The sequence below is a fragment of the Schistocerca nitens genome, chromosome 4 (assembly GCF_023898315.1).
Source record: "Schistocerca nitens isolate TAMUIC-IGC-003100 chromosome 4, iqSchNite1.1, whole genome shotgun sequence".
NCBI classification, from domain to species: Eukaryota; Metazoa; Arthropoda; class Insecta; order Orthoptera; family Acrididae; genus Schistocerca; species Schistocerca nitens.
Genome location: NC_064617.1, coordinates 155161297 through 155182457, shown reverse-complemented (window position 1 = coordinate 155182457; position 21161 = coordinate 155161297).

Below are 21161 nucleotides of genomic sequence, written 5' to 3'. Positions count from 1 at the left end.
ACACATGCGTCACACTTTGTGTGTCAACCGGTCCTTGACGTTGTCTGCCACCAGTAGTATACTGTTACGTCTTTGAAATAGCCAATGTCTACAGCTATGCAACGTAGTGCGTTAATGAGCTGAACTATATTGAACTGGGAGCTAATATTGGTTTGACATACCATAAGTTGCGTTAGCGTGAAAGTTCGCTGTATGATAAGATGTCGTGTGTGATGTTCCTGACATTTGCTAGAGCATCTAATCCGACTAATTATCATAGGACAACAGTGAATCACTCGAAAATGGCTACAGAAGCAAAATTTCACTAGTTGTCAAAAGGAAATAAAGAGATTGTCAAATGACGAAAGTGTTCTCATTTAGACAATTTTGCACGACTGTAACTCTCAGAAATAGAAAAATTGCCGAAAGATTTTTCAGCATGAAACGATGTCTGAGATAATAACAGTACTAATAATAATAATAATAATAATAATAATAATAATAAGTGCTTGCATTCGGTCTTGCATTATTGAAGAGCGCTCATTTCAACAAAATTATATCACAACGTGAGACAGTAAATGAAATTAAGAGCAAGCGTTATGGACCATTCCGTGAGATTTATTTAAAGCTGTTTATACATAGACTGCAGGTCTGCTACTAGAAGCTGAAGCAGACTGTAATTTTTTATTGTGTAGGTAACTATTATCTGTAATTTCATTTGGAAACTATTTGCACTGAGATAAGTTTCCAGCTAATTCATTAATTACCAAAGTTTTCAATATACTTTTCGAGAGTAGAAGGCAATGTGCCGGCACTGGGTTTCACCCTCTCTTCTCCCATCATCGTCATCATGATCATCATCGTCGTCAACATCATGCAATACAAACAAAACTACAATGAACACACAGCCATTACACTCGCCACTACAGAACAAAAACACATACGACACAAACCCCATATATCCGCAAGGAAAGGAGCAATGTGCGCGGAGGAAGAACACCTTTTCCTACATGAACACAGGTCTAAAAGACCACGGCTACGCGAGCAATTGACTGAAACGAATGCTTTTTCCTTCTGTCTTTCCGTCTACCTTTGGGAAAGCCACTAACTTTGTTACTTTGTCTTAATGGATCATCTTTCCCTTCCTGTTTTACCTTCCCTCAACCCCCTGCAGTTTGTTGGTTGCACCTGTGGGCTTACGAAACGTGTCAGATTTGTTGATATCAGCGGGTACTGTTAGCCTATTAATAGACGACTTTTTTCCGGCTGGAATGTTTTCTACAGTCAGTCAGACCGCAAAGAAATCCACGTACTCTAACCCTCATCAACGCAACGGAAAAGTATCCGGTGTTAAACGAAGGTTGTAATTTCTTTAGAATTTCTTGCCATTTTTCAGGCACTTCGTCCTCACGAAATATTATCCGTAAGTCAACTGGAAGTTTTGCAAATATCAATATGTAAAAATACACTGCCTGACAAAAAAAGGAAAGCACTCACAAGACATGACTGGATGGCAAACGTACACACCTTCGGCGGGTATGTAAATGATTACAAGAACAATTCTCTGTGATAGGTAGAAGGGCCGTCAGAGTGCAATAGTGTTGTTACCAGACACGGTAGGATATAAAGTTGCGTGATCACTATGACGGATTCTGAGACGCAGCATACACGGGTGAGGCAGCTTTACCAGTAACTAACAGAGTTTGAAAGAGGCCTCATTGTGGCTTCCATTTAGCCGGTTGATCACCGTGACTCCAAATCTACACCCGTCATCCGAGAACAAGTGATGGACGCCCTGCAACATTCTGTACTAACCCACAGCATCGCTCAGAGACTAGCAGCAGATGGACTAAAGAATCATCGTCGCATTAATAATACACCACAAATGGTTGCGTTTGGAGCGGTAACCATGGACTGCTGATGAATTACGTCACATTATGATCAGCAATGGATTGCGGTTCTGGATTACTCCTGATGACCAGCGTATGGTATGGTGCAGGGAGAGATACATTCTTCCTATGTTTTGGAGGGGCACAACAGTGCTACTCTTCCCGGCGAGAATGACTTCACGTCACGGCTGATAGCGACTGAGAAAACTCTGATGGCACAACGGTACATCACGGACATCCTGCTTCCTCATCTGTTACCTCTCATGTGGGTATCGTGGAGTCATTTTTCAAGATGACAATCCTCGACTATACATGGTACGTGTTTCTCTGAACTCTGTGCCTGATGTTGAGGTGACGAGGTACTTCCGCGACCAGCAAGATACCAAGATCTCTCCCTAACACAACATGACTGGGACCAGCTCGGACGTCGACTACACCCAGTGCCAGTATCAAAGATATCAAGGACTAGGTACAACAGTTGTTGGTCAGCTTGCCTCAGGAGAGGATACATCGGCCTTATGCTCGCTTCCCAGCCGAATCAGTGCCTGCAACCAGTTTCAGTTCGTTTCCTATTCCCCTTCTGCGTGTTTCATTTTATTTGCCAACCAGCGTATAAAAATACACTACTGGCCATTAAAATTGCTACACCACGAAGATGACGTGCTACAGACGCGAAATTTAACCGGCAGGAAGAAGATGCTGTGATATGCAAATGATTAGCTTTTGAGAGCATTCACACAAGGTTGACGCCGGTGGCGACACCTACAACGTGCTGACATGAGGAAAGTTTCCAACCGATTTCTCATACACAAAACAGCAGTTGATCGGCGTTGCCTGGTGAAACATTGTTGTGATGCCTCGTGTAAGAAGGAGAAATGCGTACCATCACGTTTCCGACTTTGATAAAGGTCGGATTGTAGCATATCGCGATTCCATCGGTGGGTTCAGGAGGGTAATACGGAACACCTTGCTGGATCCCAACGGCCTCGTATCACTAGCAGTCGAGAAACAGGCATCTTATCCGCATGGCTGTAACGGATCGTGCAGCCACGTCTCGATCCCTGAGTCAACAGATGGGGACGTTTGCAAGACAATAACCATCTGCACGAACAGTTCGACGACGTTTCCAGCGGAGACCATGGCTGCGGTTACCCTTGACGCTGCATCACAGACAGGAGAGCCTGCGATGATGTACTCAACGACGAACCTGGGTGCACGAATGGCAAAACGTCATTTTTCGCATGAATCCAGGTTCTTTTTACAGCATCATGATGGTCGCATCCGTGTTTGGCGACATCGCGGTGAACGCACATTGGAATCCTGTATTCGTCATCGCCATACTGGCGTATCACCCGGCGTCATGGTATGGGGTGCCATTGGTTACACGTCACCTCTTGTTCGCATTAAAGGCACTTTAAACAGTGGACGTTACATTTCAGATGTGTTACGACCCGTGGCTCTACCCTTCATTCGGTCCCTGCGAAACCCTACATTTCAGCAGGATAATGCACGGCCGCATGTTGCAGTCCTGTACGGACCTTTCTGGGTACAGAAAAAGTTCGACTGCTGCCCTGGCCAGCACATTCTCCAGATCTATCACCAATTGAAAACGTCTGATCAATGATGGCCGAGCAGCTGGCTCCTCACAAAACGCCAGTCACTACTCTTGATGAACTGTGGTATCGTGTTGAAGTTGCATGGGCAACTGTACCTGTACGCGCCATCCAAGCTCTGTTTGACTCAATGCCCAGGCGTATCAAGGCCGTTATTACGGCCAGAGGTGGTTGTTCTGGGGTACTGATTTCTCAGGATCTGAGCACCCAAATTGTGTGAAAATATAATCACATGTCAGTTCTAGTATAATATATCTGTCCAGTGAATACCCGTTTATCATCTGCATTTCTTCTTGGTGTAGCAATTTTAATGGCCAATAGTGTATGTATTAGCAAAATGTCCCCGCTTGTGCGTCGGTCTCGAGACGACCCCGTGAGACAAGTGGCCGTGCGCCGTTGGCGTCGCGGATGCGTGGGCAGCCGGCAGCAGAGAGGATGTGCGGCGGTAAACAGGAAGCTGATGCTGGCTGGCGATCGCCAGTCCCAAACACTGCGCGCTTGCGCAACCCGACGCCGCCTGGCCGGCCGGCTCAGCTCTCAGTGCTCACAACCGGCTCGTGCCCAGTTGAGAGGCGTGGCGGGCGGCCTACCCGCCAGGCGCGGAGCTGCGGGGCTAAAATAAAACAAGATTGGTGTGCGGTGCAAAGGACGCTGCTTGCTGTCTTGCCAATGTCGCTGCTTCCTTAATGAAGGCTGCGCCTAATTTGCCCTCAAGAGGCCGTAAGTGACTCCTTTCGAGACCTTCCCGCCACATAAAAAAAATCTGAGCAATTCTCTGGGAAACGACGTCCGTCTGTCGCAGGATCCTAGAACAAGTTGTAAGCACAAACATTATGACGTTCCTCGAGGAAAACAAAATTCTCTCAGAGAATCAGTACGGACTCACGGGAAAACGAAAGCCGAAGTTTTAAATTCTCGTTCAAGAAATACAGGGTGTTTACAAACGAATATCGGGTTTTTAACGCTTTATAATACTTATTACATTAAACTTACAGTTATAAATGATATGTCAAATGAAAGAGCAACTCAAACAGTTTTACCAAGAACCTTATAAATGTTCAACTTGAGCACCATTTGTCACACGGCACACATCAAGTCTATAGCCGAGTTCTTCCCAAGCGCTGGATAGGCCGCAAGGGGCCCAATGACAGGGCTTGCTTTGCATGGCCTCCACGTTCACCCGACCTAACGCCATGCGATTTTTTCCTTTGGGGCCTCATCAAGGATCGTGTGTACGTGCCTCCGCTACCAGCAGAACTTGAATTAAGAAACCGGACTGAAGCAGCTGTTGCTACAATACTGAAGACACATTTATCAACGTTTGGGAAGAACTCGGCTATAGACTTGATGTGCGCCGTGTGACGAATGGTGCTCACATGGAACATTTATAAGGTTCTTGGTAAAACTGTTTGAGTTGCTCTTTCATTTGACATATCATTTATAACTGTAAGTTTAATATAATAAATATTATAAAGCGTTAAAACCCCGATATTCATTTATAAGCACTCTGTAGTTCACACAGGAGAATCGTACGAACATACCGTCATTTTACCATCGGGCAGAGTTCCGTATGGACGACATAGTAATAAGCATCCCTGGCGAAGAGAAACAACTGAAAGATTTGAAAGCAAATAAACCGCTAGGTCCGGATAGAACCCCAGTTCGACTTTACAAAGAGTACGGCAGTGACCCTTTACCTAGCTTGCATTTATCGTGAATCTGTCACGCAGCACAAAGTTCGAAGGTACTAGAAAAACGCGCAGGCGATTCAGGTATATAAGAAGGGTAAAATAACGGACCCGCAAAATTACAGACCAATATCCCGAACTTTGGTTTGCTGCAGAATCTTTGAACGTATTCTCAGTCCGAATATAATAAACTTTCTCGAGAGTGAGAAACTTATGTCCACGAATCAGCATGGTTCTAGAAAGCATTGCTCGTGCGAACTTGCCCTTCTCTCGCATACTGAGAACTATGGATGAAGGACAGCCGGCAGATTGTATATTTCTAGATTTCTGGAAAGCTTTTGACACGGTGCCCCATTGCAGGCTGTTAACGAAGGTACAGGCATATGGAATAAGTTCACAGATATGTGAGTGGCTCGAAGACTTTTTAAGTTATAGGACCCAGTATGTTGTCCTCGACGGCGAATGTTCATCAGAGACAAGGGTATCGTCAGAAGCGCCCCAGGGAAGCGTGATAGGACCGCTGTTGTTCTCTGTATACATAAATGATTTGGCGGACAGGGTAGGTAGCAATCTGCGGTTGTTTGATGATGCCGCATTGGTGTACGGTAAGGTGACAAAGTTGAGTGACTGTAGACGATTTAGACAAAATTTCTAGTTGATGTAATGAATGGCAGCTATAAATGTGGAAAAATATAAGTTAATGCTGATAAGTAGGTAGAACATACCTATAATGTTCGGTTACGGTATTACTAGTGTCCTGCTTGACACAGAAAAGTCGTTTAAATAGCTGGGCGTAACGTTGCAAAGCGATACGAAATGGAACCAACATGTGAGAATTGTGGTAGGGAAGGCAAATAGTCGACTTCGGTTTATTGGGAATATTTTAGGAAAGAGCGGTTTACCTGTAAAGGAGACCGCATATAAGACTCTGGTGCGACCTGTTCTTGAGTACTGTTCGAGTGTTTAGGATCCGTGGCATGTCGGATTGAAGGAAAACATCGAAGCACTTCAGAGGCTGGCTCAAACAACACTTAAGTCAGAAGGCGATGCTTCGGGAACTCAAATGGGAATCCCAGGAGGGAAGGTGAGGTTCTTTTCGAGAAACACTATTTAGAAAATTTAGGGAACCGGCATTTGAAGCTGACTGCCGAACTATTCTACTGCCGCTCACATATATTGCGCTTAAGGACCACGAAGATAATATTCGAGAAATTAGGGCTCATACTGCGGCATATAAAGTCGTTTCCCCCCCCGCCCCTCCCTGTTTGCGAGTGGAACAGGAAAGGAAATAACTAGAAGTGGTACAGGGTACCCCCGCCACGCACCGTATAATGGCTTGCTGAGTATCTATGTAGGTGTAGATGTAGAAAAACCACTCGTGCGAAACAGCTTGCTGTGTTCCTACACGATATATAGCAAACGCTAGATCAGGTGACCAGATATATTTCCATTTAGGCAGCAATTTACTATGTTGAAACCGCCACTAATTACTATAAACATGGTCTTTATTACTACGTGCTGGCAAGATTTAAACGTATTTTATTGACATTTATTGCCATTTTTCGTGATGTTCAGTATGCATATTTACAGATTATTTCCAGATTGCTTCCAGAATGAATTTATGGATTATTGTAACGTCTGAAGATGGCAGTTAATCTGCTGAAACCGCTAGTATGAATGTTTGTAGTAATTCAAATGGTTCAAATGGCTCTGAGCGCTATGGAACTTAACTTCTGAGGTCATCAGTCGCCTAGAACTTAGAACTACTTAAACCTAACTAACCTAAGGACATCACACACATCCATGCCCGAGGCAGGATTCGAACCTGCGACCGTAGCGGTCGCTCGGCTCCAGACTGTAGCGCCTAGAATCGCACGGCCACTCCGGCCGGCTGTAGTAATTAGTGTCGATCTTGACAATAATAAATTAGTGTCTGAACATTTATAAGGTCGCTTACTTCTGTTTGACAATATGTCATTTCTTAGATTCCATCGTCCTGTATACCATGCCATCGGTTTCTAAGCAAGATAGGACCACACCACGTACCTTTGCAAATACATGATTTGCTCGATGCGTATTTGACTAATAAAACCCAGAAGTCTATAAGGCGCGGCGAATATCCAACAGCAACGAAAATAACATCGGATGTGACCCAACGAGGAGTTGTAGGACCACCTATGTTGTCAGTAAACATAAACGGTTCATCTGACAGGATCAGCACCACCTTAAAATTGTTTCCTGGGGATCCTATCGTCTACAGGAAAATATCGTCGCGGGCTACAGAAAGTAAATAAACACACACTTGGACAAGATTTCCACTTAGTGTAGGAAAATGGCAATGTGGATAAATGCGAGATATTTCCCACAACAAAGACAAAGAACTGGGTAGCATATTAAGGTGTAATACTGAGAAGCGGTATGAAATTTGGCGATCACGTAAAATCAGTATTAGGGAAAGGAAGTGGAAAACTTAGATTTGTCGGAAGCGGTGTCCAAAAAGGCAATGCATCTGTAAGGAAAATCGCATCCACCATAGCAGTGCGAGCAATTCTATTGTCTAATGTTTGGATTCTTTTTCATGACAAAGACCGTCGAACTTTTCAAACAGACGTCGCTATGATTGTAGCACGTTGGTATAGCTCATACCAAGGAGAGACTTGAACTCCCTGGAAAAATAGACGATGTTTTTTCTATCGCCAGTCTGCGTTTTCTATCCTCTCTGCTTCGCATATCGTCAGTTATCTTGCTACCCGCATGACAAAACTCATCTGCTGCTTTTAATGTCATATTTCCTATTCTGATTTCACATAACGAATGGAAGTCCCGAATTTTCTTCGGCGGCGAGATTCGACATCGGGGAAAAACGCACGGATCCCCTCCCCTCTCCTCGCCGGGTGTGGTTCGCGAAACTGAAGTAGATGTAGCGCAGGCGTGGCGTATGCGGACGGACGTCCGGGCGACCTACAAGCAAGTGGGTCAGCGTCGTACTCTCCAGGCTCCAGGCGGTTTCTCTCCAGACACGCGAGCCGTGCCTCCAGTCCTCGGTACAGACACACCTGCGGCTTGCGATCATATCTCATGCATAGTCGAGTCAACGGAATCTCGTTACATCTAAGGTAATCTCACCGGACAAAATACTTTTCATCCCGTTAAAAGAGCAACCTGGCCTCTCTGCGCTGTAGATGTGACCCTAAAAAAGTGACGTAAGTCGTGGCAGTGCTGCGTATGTGCCCGGCGGTTGCATAGATGGGTCGACGTGGAGACGTGAGAGAATGGCAGGAAAGGAACTATCGTGTCTGGACGTGTCCGTGAATGATGTTGCAAGTATGGTGGATTGTCCAGCGTGTCTACAAAGAATGGTGTACGACACGGAGTAATGTACAACGGCGTAAGGACAGTGGTCGTAGAAAGAACCTGACAGGGACCGAAGGCGTATCACGTCCTGTCATTGAGAATCACTTTCAGACCCGACAGGAATTGCTGCTGTCAGTGAATGCACGTTCATCTCAAGCGTCTCCGAACGAACATTGCAAAGGGAACTGCATCCATTGAATATTCGGCGCCGGGTACCTCACAAAAGGCCATTTCTCATAGCGGAACATATCGCTGCACGTCTTCATTGGGCTCGTTCCTGACTGACTGGAGATGAGTAGTGTGGTTCGACGAATCGCAATTTTACCACTTTTTAAATGATGCGAAGGGCCTAATATTCAAATCTCCTTAAAAGCACAGTCAGGAATACTAGCGTTTCCAAAGAGTAAATAATTTCGTGCTGTTCGGAATTATTTTTCGCACATTGGAACAAAACATTTCAACACTTAACTTGAAACAGATAATCATTTCCTCCATGAAACCTAAAAGTTTTAATTCTCTACGAATATTTATAACTTCCAAAGAATAAATAGCTCCCTCTTCTCGTAATTAATTTTCCACATTGAATAAAATCTTGCATTGCATATTAAACTTCAAAATAAACTATCGCTTTTCGTTCCTATCACACAACCAAGTCTAGTCTACTAATCATAACGAGAATAAATGCTGTAATGTAGTTTCAGTATATTCTTCAAACATATTATACGCAATCGCCATATATTCCTTCACTGTAATTGAATGTTTCAATTGAAATTATATTCAACAGCAAACAACGTAGAACCTTGACCAAGCGCAGTTCAAGTAATTTATTGCATTCAGTCAGTCAGGAATACATTGCAACGATTGACGGTACATACTTTCATTTCATGTTTCTTCTTCAGCAGCAGTGACGTCACGACGCTCAATGGCTGCTGGAGTGCTGTCGCGCTGCCGTCGTTGCTTACGCAGTCTAGGCCAGGTGCTTTGATATCCCCCAGCGCTTCCAGATACTATGCGGCGTCATTAAAAATTTTATATCTAGAACATATTTTTACACTCGTTATCGCGTGATACATGCCCCACTTGTAGCTTCATCTTCAAAGCAAAGCTCCGCGTTCTGGACCAGGTAGGACAGTCGGGACCGACCGACCGACCGTAACTGGATGCGGAATGGAAGGACATGGGATCAGCACACAGCTTCGTCGGCTTTCTTGACCTTGGAGCCGCTACTTCTCATTCGAGTATTTGCTCAACTGGCCTCACGAGGCTGAGTGCACCTCGTACCAGTTCTCCCAACAAGAAAGAGTAACTGGCCGTACTGGATATCGAAGCCTGGTCCGCCGCAAAGTAGCCACACACATCGACACTGAGCTACGGAGAGCTTCTCACAAGGGAACCTCCCCATCGCAGCCCCCTCAGATTTAGTTATAAGTTGGCACAGTGGATAGGCCTTGAAAAACTGAACACAGACCAATCGAGAAAACAGGAAGAAGTTGTGTCGAACTATGAAAAAAATAAGCAAAATATACAAACTGAGTACTCCATGCGCAAGATAGGCAACATCAAGGAGAGTCTGAGCAGAGAAGCGCCGTGGTCCCATGGTTAGCGCGAGCAGCTGTGGAACGAGAGGTCCTCGGTTCAAGTCTTCCCTCGCGTGAGAAGTTTTACTTTCTTTATTTTCGCAAAGTTATGATCTGTCCCTTCGTTCATTGACGTCTCTGTTCACTGTAATAAGTTTAGTGTCTGTGTTTTGCGACCGCACTGCAAAACCGTGTGATTAGTAGACGAAAGGACGTGCCTCTCCAATGGGAACCGAAAATATTTGATCAGAAGGTCATAGGTCAACCGATTCCTTCACAGGAAAACACGTCTGATATATTCTATACGACAATGGTGACGGCATGTTCGTCACATGACAGAAATATGTTGTCGACCCACCTAACTTGTACACTTGGCGATTTGGTAAAAAGATTCTTCTATCTTGCCCCATTTAGGTTTTCTTGTTGTGGCTGTGATAATCACTCCCAAAAAAGTGTTGAAAACATAAGAGTTTGTCACATAAACTACAACAAATGAATGCAACAGTTTCACAGTCGCACGGTTTTCCCTGTGCTCTGTCAAAACATATGTTTTTAACGTTTTCAAATTTTTCCGTGCGTGGACCGTCAAATCCTGCATATGTCCAAGCAAATCTGAACATGTCCTGGAATTTTGGAGAGCGAAGTTGATCATGTGTGAGTGCCTGAACTTTGATAATTGTCTGAAAATAAAAAATTAAACTTTTCACTCGAGGGGAGACATGAACCAAGGACCTCTCGTTCCGCAGCTGCTCACGCTAACCACGGGACCACGGCACTACTCAGCTCAGCCTCTCCTTAATGTTGCCTATCTCCGCATGGACTACTCAGTCTGTATATTTTGCTTATTTTTTTTCATAGTTCCACACAACTTCTTCCTGTTTTCTCGATTAATCTGTGTTCAGCTTTTCAAGGCCTATTCATTGTGCCAACTTATAACTAAATCTGAGGGGGGTGCGATGGGGAGGTTCCCTTGTCAGCTTACACGAGGAGTAAAATTTCGTACAGACGGTGGTCGTGTTTATTTCAACGTTCTCCAGGCCAAGTGTTGCCTTTTCTTCTGCGTATATTCCTATGGTGAGTTTACTGCGTACACTCCCTGCTTGAAAGATGATAATAGCAGTGTCCACAGGCCTGCACGCAAAAGATCTACAATCAGGCACCGTGGCGCACTTCGATTGGACCACTAAACCAACGGACGTTACCCCTCATATAGTGTCTGGGAGTAATTGCAACAGTGAGTGAAACGTAGCTGTCAACTTCACCCCAATTTGATTGCTGTACGGCAACTAATGAACGATAAATAACGCTAGCCGGATATGGCGTACCTGGAGCAACCTTCTCCGAATTGACGCCATCATTGAAGATGCAGACGGTATTACACGATATTGACGATATTGGCGATATGTCTGCGGGGAAAGACTAATTTTTTGCCAAGACTACTTATGAGTGGTTGTATTACAGACAGCGGCCACATGAGAGACAGTGAGACATAATGGTAACAAGACTGAGAACAAATGCCTGTAAAGGCTTCGGCAGCCGCAGCCGGCGACAGTGAAGGATGGCGAGAGGCGGAAGCGTATGACGGCGTTTGACAGAAGGCTGGCGGCGATGGAGATATCCTGGCCGCTTCCCGCTTTTGTGGATACGCGGGCGGCTGCAGGGACCCCCCCAGAACCGATCTCGCGGGCCTCACTTTTGTGCCGGCGCGGCGTGACAAACGGCTGTCGGACTTGCCGCCCCGTTCCCCCCAGACCTCCCCACACAATGCCGCAGCCGCAGCGACGCTCCGCCCCGGAAGTGCGTCTCTACGCACCGCCATACGCGCCGTGTCTCTGCGGCACGCACTGTAATTCCCCGGAAATGCAACACAGCCGGCCGAGGAAATCGGCTGTCGCCCGGCTTTTGTTGCCTCGTTCCCCTGATAGGCGGTATTGCCTTTAATCGGGGAAAAAGGACCTCTTCTCGTGTCACAAGGGTGTCCCGCGCCATTAATTCCCAGTTTCCTGCTGTCGGATGTAACCAGATTCCTTCTCTGTGACCCGATTCCCGCATCAGCGGAAAAGGTGAAATAACCTATACCACCCATTTTCAAGGAACTTCAAATCTGAGACTAGTTATCACGTCTCCTGCTGCCGAGCACCAAAGCGCAAATCCAAGGTTTGGTCCTGGGGAGGAATCGGCGGGTTACACGGTTTGTTCCAGTCTCCCTCACCCACTCTTTCCCTCAGTCTCCAATACAGCTTGCTGTCAACTACACTTTTAACGTGACACAAATTTGTACAATTTTATTAATAATAACTCTGAAATGTACAAAATTTTTTATATAATAACGAGTCGTTTAGTCGCCATTATACAGTATACATCATATACACTGTTGTTGTTGTTGTGGTCTTCAGTCCTGAGACTGGTTTGATGCAGCTCTCCATGCTACTCTATCCTGTGCAAGTTTCTTCATCTCCCAGTACCTACTGCAACCTACATCCTTCTGAATCTGCTCAGTGTATTGATCTCTTGGTCTCCCTCTACGATTTTTACCCTCCACACTGCCCTCCAATGCTAAATTTGTGATCCATTGATGCCTCAAAACATGTCCTACCAACCGATCCCTTCTTCTAGTCAAGTTGTACCACAAACTTCTCTTCTCCCCAATCCTATTCAATACCTCCTCATTAGTTACGTGATCTACCCACCTTATCTTCAGCATTCTTCTGTAGCACCACATTTCAAAAGCTTCTATTCTCTTCTTGTCCAAACTGGTTATCGTCCATGTTTCACTTCCATACATGGCTACACTCCATACAAATAGTTTCAGAAACGACTCCCTGACACTTAAATCTATACTCGATGTTAACAAATTTCTCTTCTTCAGAAACGATTTCCTTGCCATTGCCAGTCTACATTTTATATCCTCTCTACTTCGACCATCATGAGTTATTTTACTCCCTAAATAGCAAAACTCCTTTACTACTTTAAGTGTCTCATTTCCTAATCTAATCCCCTCACCATCACCCGATTTAATTTGACTACATTCCATTATCCTCGTTTTGCATTTGTTGATGTTCATCTTATATCCTCCTTTCAAGACACTGTCCATTCCGTTCAACTGCTCTTCCAAGTCCTTTGCTGTCTCTGACAGAATTACAATGTCATCGGCGAACCTCAAAGTTTTTACTTCTTCTCCATGAATTTTAATACCTACTCCGAATTTTTCTTTTGTTTCCTTTACTGCTTGCTCAATATACAGATTGAATAACATCGGGGAGAGGCTACAACCCTGCCTCACTCCCTTCCCAACCACTGCTTCCCTTTCATGCCCCTCGACTCTTATAACTGCCATCTGGTTTCTGTACAAATTGTAAATAGCCTTTCGCTCCCTGTATTTTACCCCTGCCACCTTCAGAATTTGAAAGAGAGTATTCCAGTTAACGTTGTCAAAAGCTTTCTCTAAGTCTACAAATGCTAGAAACGTAGGTTTGCCTTTTCTTAATCTTTCTTCTAAGATAAGTCTTAAGGTTAGTATTGCCTCACGTGTTCCAAAATTTCTACGGAATCCAAACTGATCTTCCCCGAAGTCCGCTTCTACCAGTTTTTCCATTCGTCTGTAAAGAATTCGCGTTAGTATTTTGCAGCTGTGGCTTATTAAACTGATAGTTCGGTAATATTCACATCTGTCAACACCTGCTTTCTTTGGGATTGGAATTATTATATTCTTCTTGAAGTCTGTGGGTATTTCGCCTGTCTCATACATCTTGCTCACCAGATGGTAGAGTTTTGTCATGACTGGCTCTCCCAAGGCCATCAGTAGTTCTAATGGAATGTTGTCTACTCCCGGGGCCTTGTTTCGACTCAGGTCTTTCAGTGCTCTGTCAAACTCTTCACGCAGTATCTTATCTCCCATTTCATCTTCATCTACATCCTCTTCCATTTCCATAATATTGTCCACAAGTACATCGCCCTTGTATAAACCCTCTATATACTCATTCCACCCTTCTGCCTTCCGTTCTTTGCTTAGAACTGGGTTTCCATCTGAGCTCTTGATATTCATACAAGTGGTTCTCTTCTCTCCAAAGGTCTCTCTAATTTTCCTGTAGGCAGTATCTATCTTACCCCTAGTGAGACAAGCCTCTACATCCTTACATTTGTCCTCTAGCCATCCCTGCTTAGCCATTTTGCACTTCCTGTCGATCTGATTTTTGAGACGTTTGTATTCCTTTTTGCCTGCTTCATTTACAGCATTTTTATATTTTCTCCTTTCATCAATTAAATTCAATATTTCTTCTGTCACCCAAGGATTTCTATTAGCCCTCGTCTTTTTACCTACTTGATCCTCTGCTGCCTTCACTACTGCATCCCTCAGAGCCACCCATTCTTCTTCTACTGAGCTAGTTGGCATATAAACTTGTACTACTGTAGTAGGCATGGGCTTTGTGTCTGTCTTGGCCACAATAATGCGTTCACTATGCTGTTTGTAGTAGCTAACCCGCACTCCTATTTTTTTATTCATTATTAAACCTACTCCTGCATTATCCCTATTTGATTTTGTATTTATAACCCTGTAATCATATACACTACCTGACACGAAAAAAGTGAAGCACTGAGAATGAGAGAAGGAAAAGAAATGAAACATCAAAAGTTGAGAGGGTATGTAATGTTACTTCAGTGATTACGTAGAATTTACAAAGAACTTCACAGCATAAACCCACTTGCCAGTATGACGTAGTACCTTCTCTTGCCTGGATGCATGCAATGATTTGGTTGGGAGAGGTGTCATAAGCTATTGTATTCCCTCTTGAGGCAAAATGGCCCACAACCGTTGTAATTGGTCCTTGATATCGTCGATACTGGCACCGAGATGGAGTTGACGTCTAACTTAATCCCATACATGTTTTATTGGGGACAGATCTGGGGATTTTGATGGCTACGGGAGTACCTCAAAATCACGCAGCCAGTTCATAGAGAGCTGTGTCCGGTTTAAAAATGGCACCACTGTACTGCCATGTGAGAACTAACGCGAGATGTCCCAGGATATAGTTGATGTGCAGTTGTGCTATCAGAGTTCCTTCAATCTCTGGCAGCGGTGACGTGAAGTCATACTCGGTGGTTCCCCATACCATGACGACAGGAATAACCACGTCGTGTCTCTCCAAAATATCTGAAAAATGAGATTTTCATCGCTGAACACAACACGACGCCATTCATCAGCAGTGTGCGCATCCCAGAAACGGAACAGCTCCAAATGCAGCCGTGTGAGTTGTGGTGTTAACGGTAGCATATGCACGGGACTGCAGTTTTCTAGTCCGTCTGCTGTTAGTGTCCGACCAATAACAAGGGATGACACTCATTGTTGCAGGACATTCATTACCTGTTCTCGGGTGACATGCGAAGGAGTTACTATGTGTTTGCACAACATAGCGATCCTCGTTTGTGGTGGTCAGATCTGGTCCACTGACACCTTTGACAAGGAATTTGTCTGCGCTCACGTTCCGATGCAGTCCAACGGGTGGCCATTGTCCCATTCGAATGTCCGTAAAATCATTATATTTCACTATTTGAGCAGCCAGCCAATGAAGACCTACTGTGAGGCTCCTTCCACACTATATCAGCTGTTGATAACGCTGTCTCAAACGGATATGCGACATTTCCTCTCCTCTTCTAGGTTCTTCACTTTTTTGTCAGGTAGTGTATTTTAATATAATAATTGTTAAAATCAGTGAATAGCACATAGCGTTGCACAACATCCGAGAAATTACAATTCACTAAAACATAATCTTTGAAAAGTTGACGTCTGAAAATTGGAAAAGTACATATGCCACGCAATTAATTTAAGATCTATAATGGCAATAAATCCTCCCAACCTTGACAGAGTAGAATTACGCAACATAAAACTGAAGTCTGCGTTCTCAGTTGTCAGTATTTCGTAAGCACTACCACTTTGAACACTGGTCTGCCTCGTAATGAATTCTGATCTCCTGTTCTGACGTAGTATCTTGAGACACTCGATGGATCTGTATGAAGATCGGCTGACTCCACACTTCTTAATGGACTTACAGAGTTAGTCTTCCTGGATCTACATATGTATGGAGAGTGCTTTGTGTACCGCTGTCTCCCCATCCCACCCCTCTCCCCTCTCTTATTTCAGATATTTCAGTCGCGAATAGTCCACGGATAACGATTGTTGGTAAGCATTCGTGCGAGCTAGAGTCGCTCTAATTTTACCTTCATGGACTCTTCGCGAGGTATACGTAGAAAGTAGCAATATTGATGAAATCTTCTCCGGAGTCTGATAAAAAAAGGCATTTCAAACTCTTCTATGAACGTACGCTCTGGGAAATGTAATAGTAAAACCACATCGTGATTCAGAACGCCTCTCTTGTAGCGCAAGCCATTGGAGTTAACTGATCATCTCCGCGACTTTTTCGTGATTACTGAATGAATCTGTAAACAAACACGCTGCTCGTCTTCGGATCTTCTCTATTTTCTCTATCGCTCCTGTCTGATATGGGACCATGGGCAAAGAGAAATATTCACGAACTGGTCGAACTTTTTTTTGTAAACTACCTCCTTTGTGGGAGTATTCTTCCTAATAATCTAAGTCTGGTATCTGCCTTACCTGCAATTAGTTTTAGATTGCCGTTCCTCTTTAGGTCACTCCGTACACATGCTCCTAGGTATTTAATGGATGCTACTGCTTCCAATGATTGTTCTGGAATCGTGTGATCATACAGTAATGGACCTTGCTGCCTATTTACGCTCAATACGCTACACTTCATTATGTTGAGGGTCAACTGAAAATTATTGCACCAAGCATCGATCCTCCGCATTTCGCTATTTGTAACGTTTTGACTTCTCTGTATACAACGGCATCATCCACGGAAAGCCTCATGGTACTTCCGATGTTATCCACTAAGTGATTTACACTGAAGAGCAAAAGAAACTGGTACACCTGCCTAACATCGTGTAGATCCCCCGGGAGCACGCGGAAGTGCCGCAACACGACGTGGCGTGGACACGATTAATGTCCGAAGACTCTGTATGTCCACCTTTTCAGAGGTGTTCGATGCAGGATGTCAAATTAAACACCTTTCAGCCGTCAGATTTCCTGAGGTTGTCTCCATATCCGTACTCGTCATCCGCTCGATACAATTTGAAACGAGATTCGAAAAACAAAAAAAAATTACTGCCGGCTGATGTGGCCGAGCGGTTGTAGGCGCTTCAGTCTGGAACCGCGCGACCGCTACGGTCGCAGGTTCGAATCCTGCCTCGGGCATTGACGTGTGTCATGTCCTTAGGTTAGTTAGGTTTAAGTAGTTCTAAGTTCTAGGGGACTGATGACCTCACATGTTAAGTCCCACAGTGCTCAGAGTCATTTGAACCATTTGAAACGAGATACGTGTGACCAGGCAACATGTTTCCAGTCATCAACTGTCCAATGTCGGTGTTGATGGGCCCAGGTGAGACATGAAGCTTTGTGTTGTGCAGTCATCAAGGTCATACGAGTGGGCCTTCGGCTCCGAAAGCCCATATCGATGATGTTTCGTTGAATGGTTCGCACGCTGACACTTGTTAATGGCCCAGCACTGAAATCTGCAGCAATTTGCGGAAGGATTGCACTTCTGTCACGTTGAACAATTCTCTACAGTCGTCGTTGGTCCCGTTCTTGCAGATCTTCTTCCGGCCGCAGCAATGTCGGAGATTTGATGTTTTACCGGATTCCTGATATTCACGGCACACTCGTGAAATGGTCGTACGGGAGAATCCTCACTTCGTCGCTGTCCCCCCTCGTGCGCCGACTATAACACCAGGTTTAAACACACTTAATTCTTGCTAACATGCCATTGTAACAGCTGTAACCGATGTAACAACTGTCTCCGACAAAAAAAAAAAAAAAAATGGTTCAAATGGTTCTGAGCACTATGGGACTTAACATCTGTGGTCATCAGTCCCCTAGAACTTAGAACTACTTAAACCTAACTAACCTAAGGACATCACACACATCCATGCCCGGGGCACGATTCGAACCTGCGACCGTAGCAGCAGCGCGGTTCCGGACTGAAGCGCCCATAATCGCTTGGCCAGAGCGGCCGGCTGCCTCCGACACTTGTCTTATATTATAGGTGTTGCCGACCGGGCGCCGTATTCTGCCTGTTTACATATCTCTGTATTTGAAAACGCTTGCCTATACCAGTTTCTTTGGCGCTTCAGTGTATATACACTGCAAAAAATTAAAGGTCATAACGCTGCCTTGGGATACACCTGAAGTTACTTTTACGTCTGAAGGTTCCTCTGCGTTAAGAATGACCCTGTTGGGTGCCTCTTTCAGCATGTAAGGTGTTGTTTTCCTCTTGAAGTTTTTCACTGACCATCCCAAGTTTGAGTATGCGTGGTAGAAAATCATCTATTATACTGATTCGTTCGTTGGCTGTTTTTTATACTTGTCTGTTTCTCTCCAGTAGCGTATTGGCGCTGGCATTTCACGTGAGTTTAGCGCAGATCGTGCTGCTGAGAGCTGACATCATAAGCAGCCTCCCGTCCGCCGTTGGATTGCGCCACTTCTTCCTAATTTCGCTTTTTTAGTGCCGCCCGTCACGATGCGGCGGCGTTTTTCCCTGAGGGGCAGTTCTGGCCGTTCATAAATTGCATTTGCGTCATTTCGCGGATCCTGCAGCCGCCAATGACACAACAACTTATTCTGGAAGGCCGCGCGCTGCCGCGGAGGGCTTGTTTCCTCGGCGGTTCAAGGTTACGGGGAACTTTAACGCCTGTCTTCTTTTGGCTTCGCCGACTGTTAATTTATTTTCGCTGCCACATATTTGCCTTCTGCTGCTGCGCTTAGTTCCTGCTACCTGCCGGAGATCTCCGGGTCTTCTTCGAGTACCGTCCAGCCGAGGCCTCTTAGAACGGATCGCTTACCAGTAATGCAGTAAAAGCACGTACACGGATGACACAGCGTCGTTTCCCTCTAGTTCCTGGTACGACTGAGTGGTATAGGTTAGTGTAAAAAATGGAAATGATCGTATGGCACTGTTGGCCGGGAGGCCCCATTCGGGGGAGTTCGGCAGCCGTATTGTAAGTCCTTTTTAGTTGACGCCACATCGGCGACTTGCGAGTCAATGATGATGAAAATGATGAAGAAGGACTCACAACACCCAGTCCCCTGCCGGGAATCGAACCCGGGCCCCCTGCGTGGTAGGCGGCAACGCAAAGGTTAGTGTAGTTTCTGAGTAACAGCAGAAGGCAATAAAAATTACTCCAACAGGGATGAATGGAGGTCGAAGTATTGTTGGTTTCCGTGATCGCGCAGAGTTGAATACCAGGTAGAATAAAATATTTTATACGTATGTTATAAATTTCCAGCTGCTGCTAACAGTGATATAAAAGCATCTTAAAAAATAAAGGCATAATTTAGTCGCATTACGTAACTCGGTTTTCCATAATCACCTCTCCACAACATGAGAAGACCAATGGAGCGATCTGTTTTAGCTGCCAAGAAAATCAAAAGCCAAGAGCGCATAAATATTTCTTCATCTGACGCAACCGGTTTCGACAGACTTTGTTGTCATCTTCAGGTCTGTAACAAAGTGCATACACATGGAATATGTCCCACAACATCAGTTAAGACATAATATTTGAGATAAAAGTTTTAGTTTGGCATTACGAAAAACGGATGTGGACCTGTATACACTCCTGGAAATTGAAATAAGAACACCGTGAATTCATTGTCCCAGGAAGGGGAAACTTTATTGACACATTCCTGGGGTCAGATACATCACATGATCACACTGACAGAACCACAGGCACATAGACACAGGCAACAGAGCATGCACAATGTCGGCACTAGTACAGTGTATATCCACCTTTCGCAGCAATGCAGGCTGCTATTCTCCCATGGAGACGATCGTAGAGATGCTGGATGTAGTCCTGTGGAACGGCTTGCCATGCCATTTCCACCTGGCGCCTCAGTTGGACCAGCGTTCGTGCTGGACGTGCAGACCGCGTGAGACGACGCTTCATCCAGTCCCAAACATGCTCAATGGGCGACAGATCCGGAGATCTTGCTGGCCAGGGTAGTTGACTTACACCTTCTAGAGCACGTTGGGTGGCACGGGATACATGCGGACGTGCATTGTCCTGTTGGAACAGCAACTTCCCTTGCCGGTCTAGGAATGGTAGAACGATGGGTTCGATGACGGTTTGGATGTACCGTGCACTATTCAGTGTCCCCTCGACGATCACCAGTGGTGTACGGCCAGTGTAGGAGATCGCTCCCCACACCATGATGCCGGGTGTTGGCCCTGTGTGCCTCGGTCGTATGCAGTCCTGATTGTGGCGCTCACCTGCACGGCGCCAAACACGCATACGACCATCATTGGCACCAAGGCAGAAGCGACTCTCATCGCTGAAGACGACACGTCTCCATTCGTCCCTCCATTCACGCCTGTCGCGACACCACTGGAGGCGGGCTGCACGATGTTGGGGCGTGAGCGGAAGACGGCCTAACGGTGTGCGGGACCGTAGCCCAGCTTCATGGAGACTGTTGCGAATGGTCCTCGCCGATACCCCAGGAGCAACAGTGTCCCTAATTTGCTGGGAAGTGGCGGTGCGGTCCCCTACGGCACTGCGTAGGATCCTACGGTCTTGGCGTGCATCCGTGCGTCGCTGCGGTCCGGTCCCAGGTCGACGGGCACGTGCACCTTCCGCCGACCACTGGCGACAACATCGATGTACTGTGGAGACCTCACGCCCCACGTGTTGAGCAATTCGGCGGTACGTCCACCCGGCCTCCCGCATGCCCACTATACGCCCTCGCTCAAAGTCCGTCAACTGCACATACGGTTCACGTCCACGCTGTCGCGGCATGCTACCAGTGTTAAAGACTGCGATGGAGCTCCGTATGCCACGGCAAACTGGCTGACACTGACGGCGGCGGTGCACAAATGCTGCGCAGCTAGCGCCATTCGACGGCCAACACCGCGGGTCCTGGTGTGTCCGCTGTGCCGTGCGTGTGATCATTGCTTGTACAGCCCTCTCGCAGTGTCCGGAGCAAGTATGGTGGGTCTGACA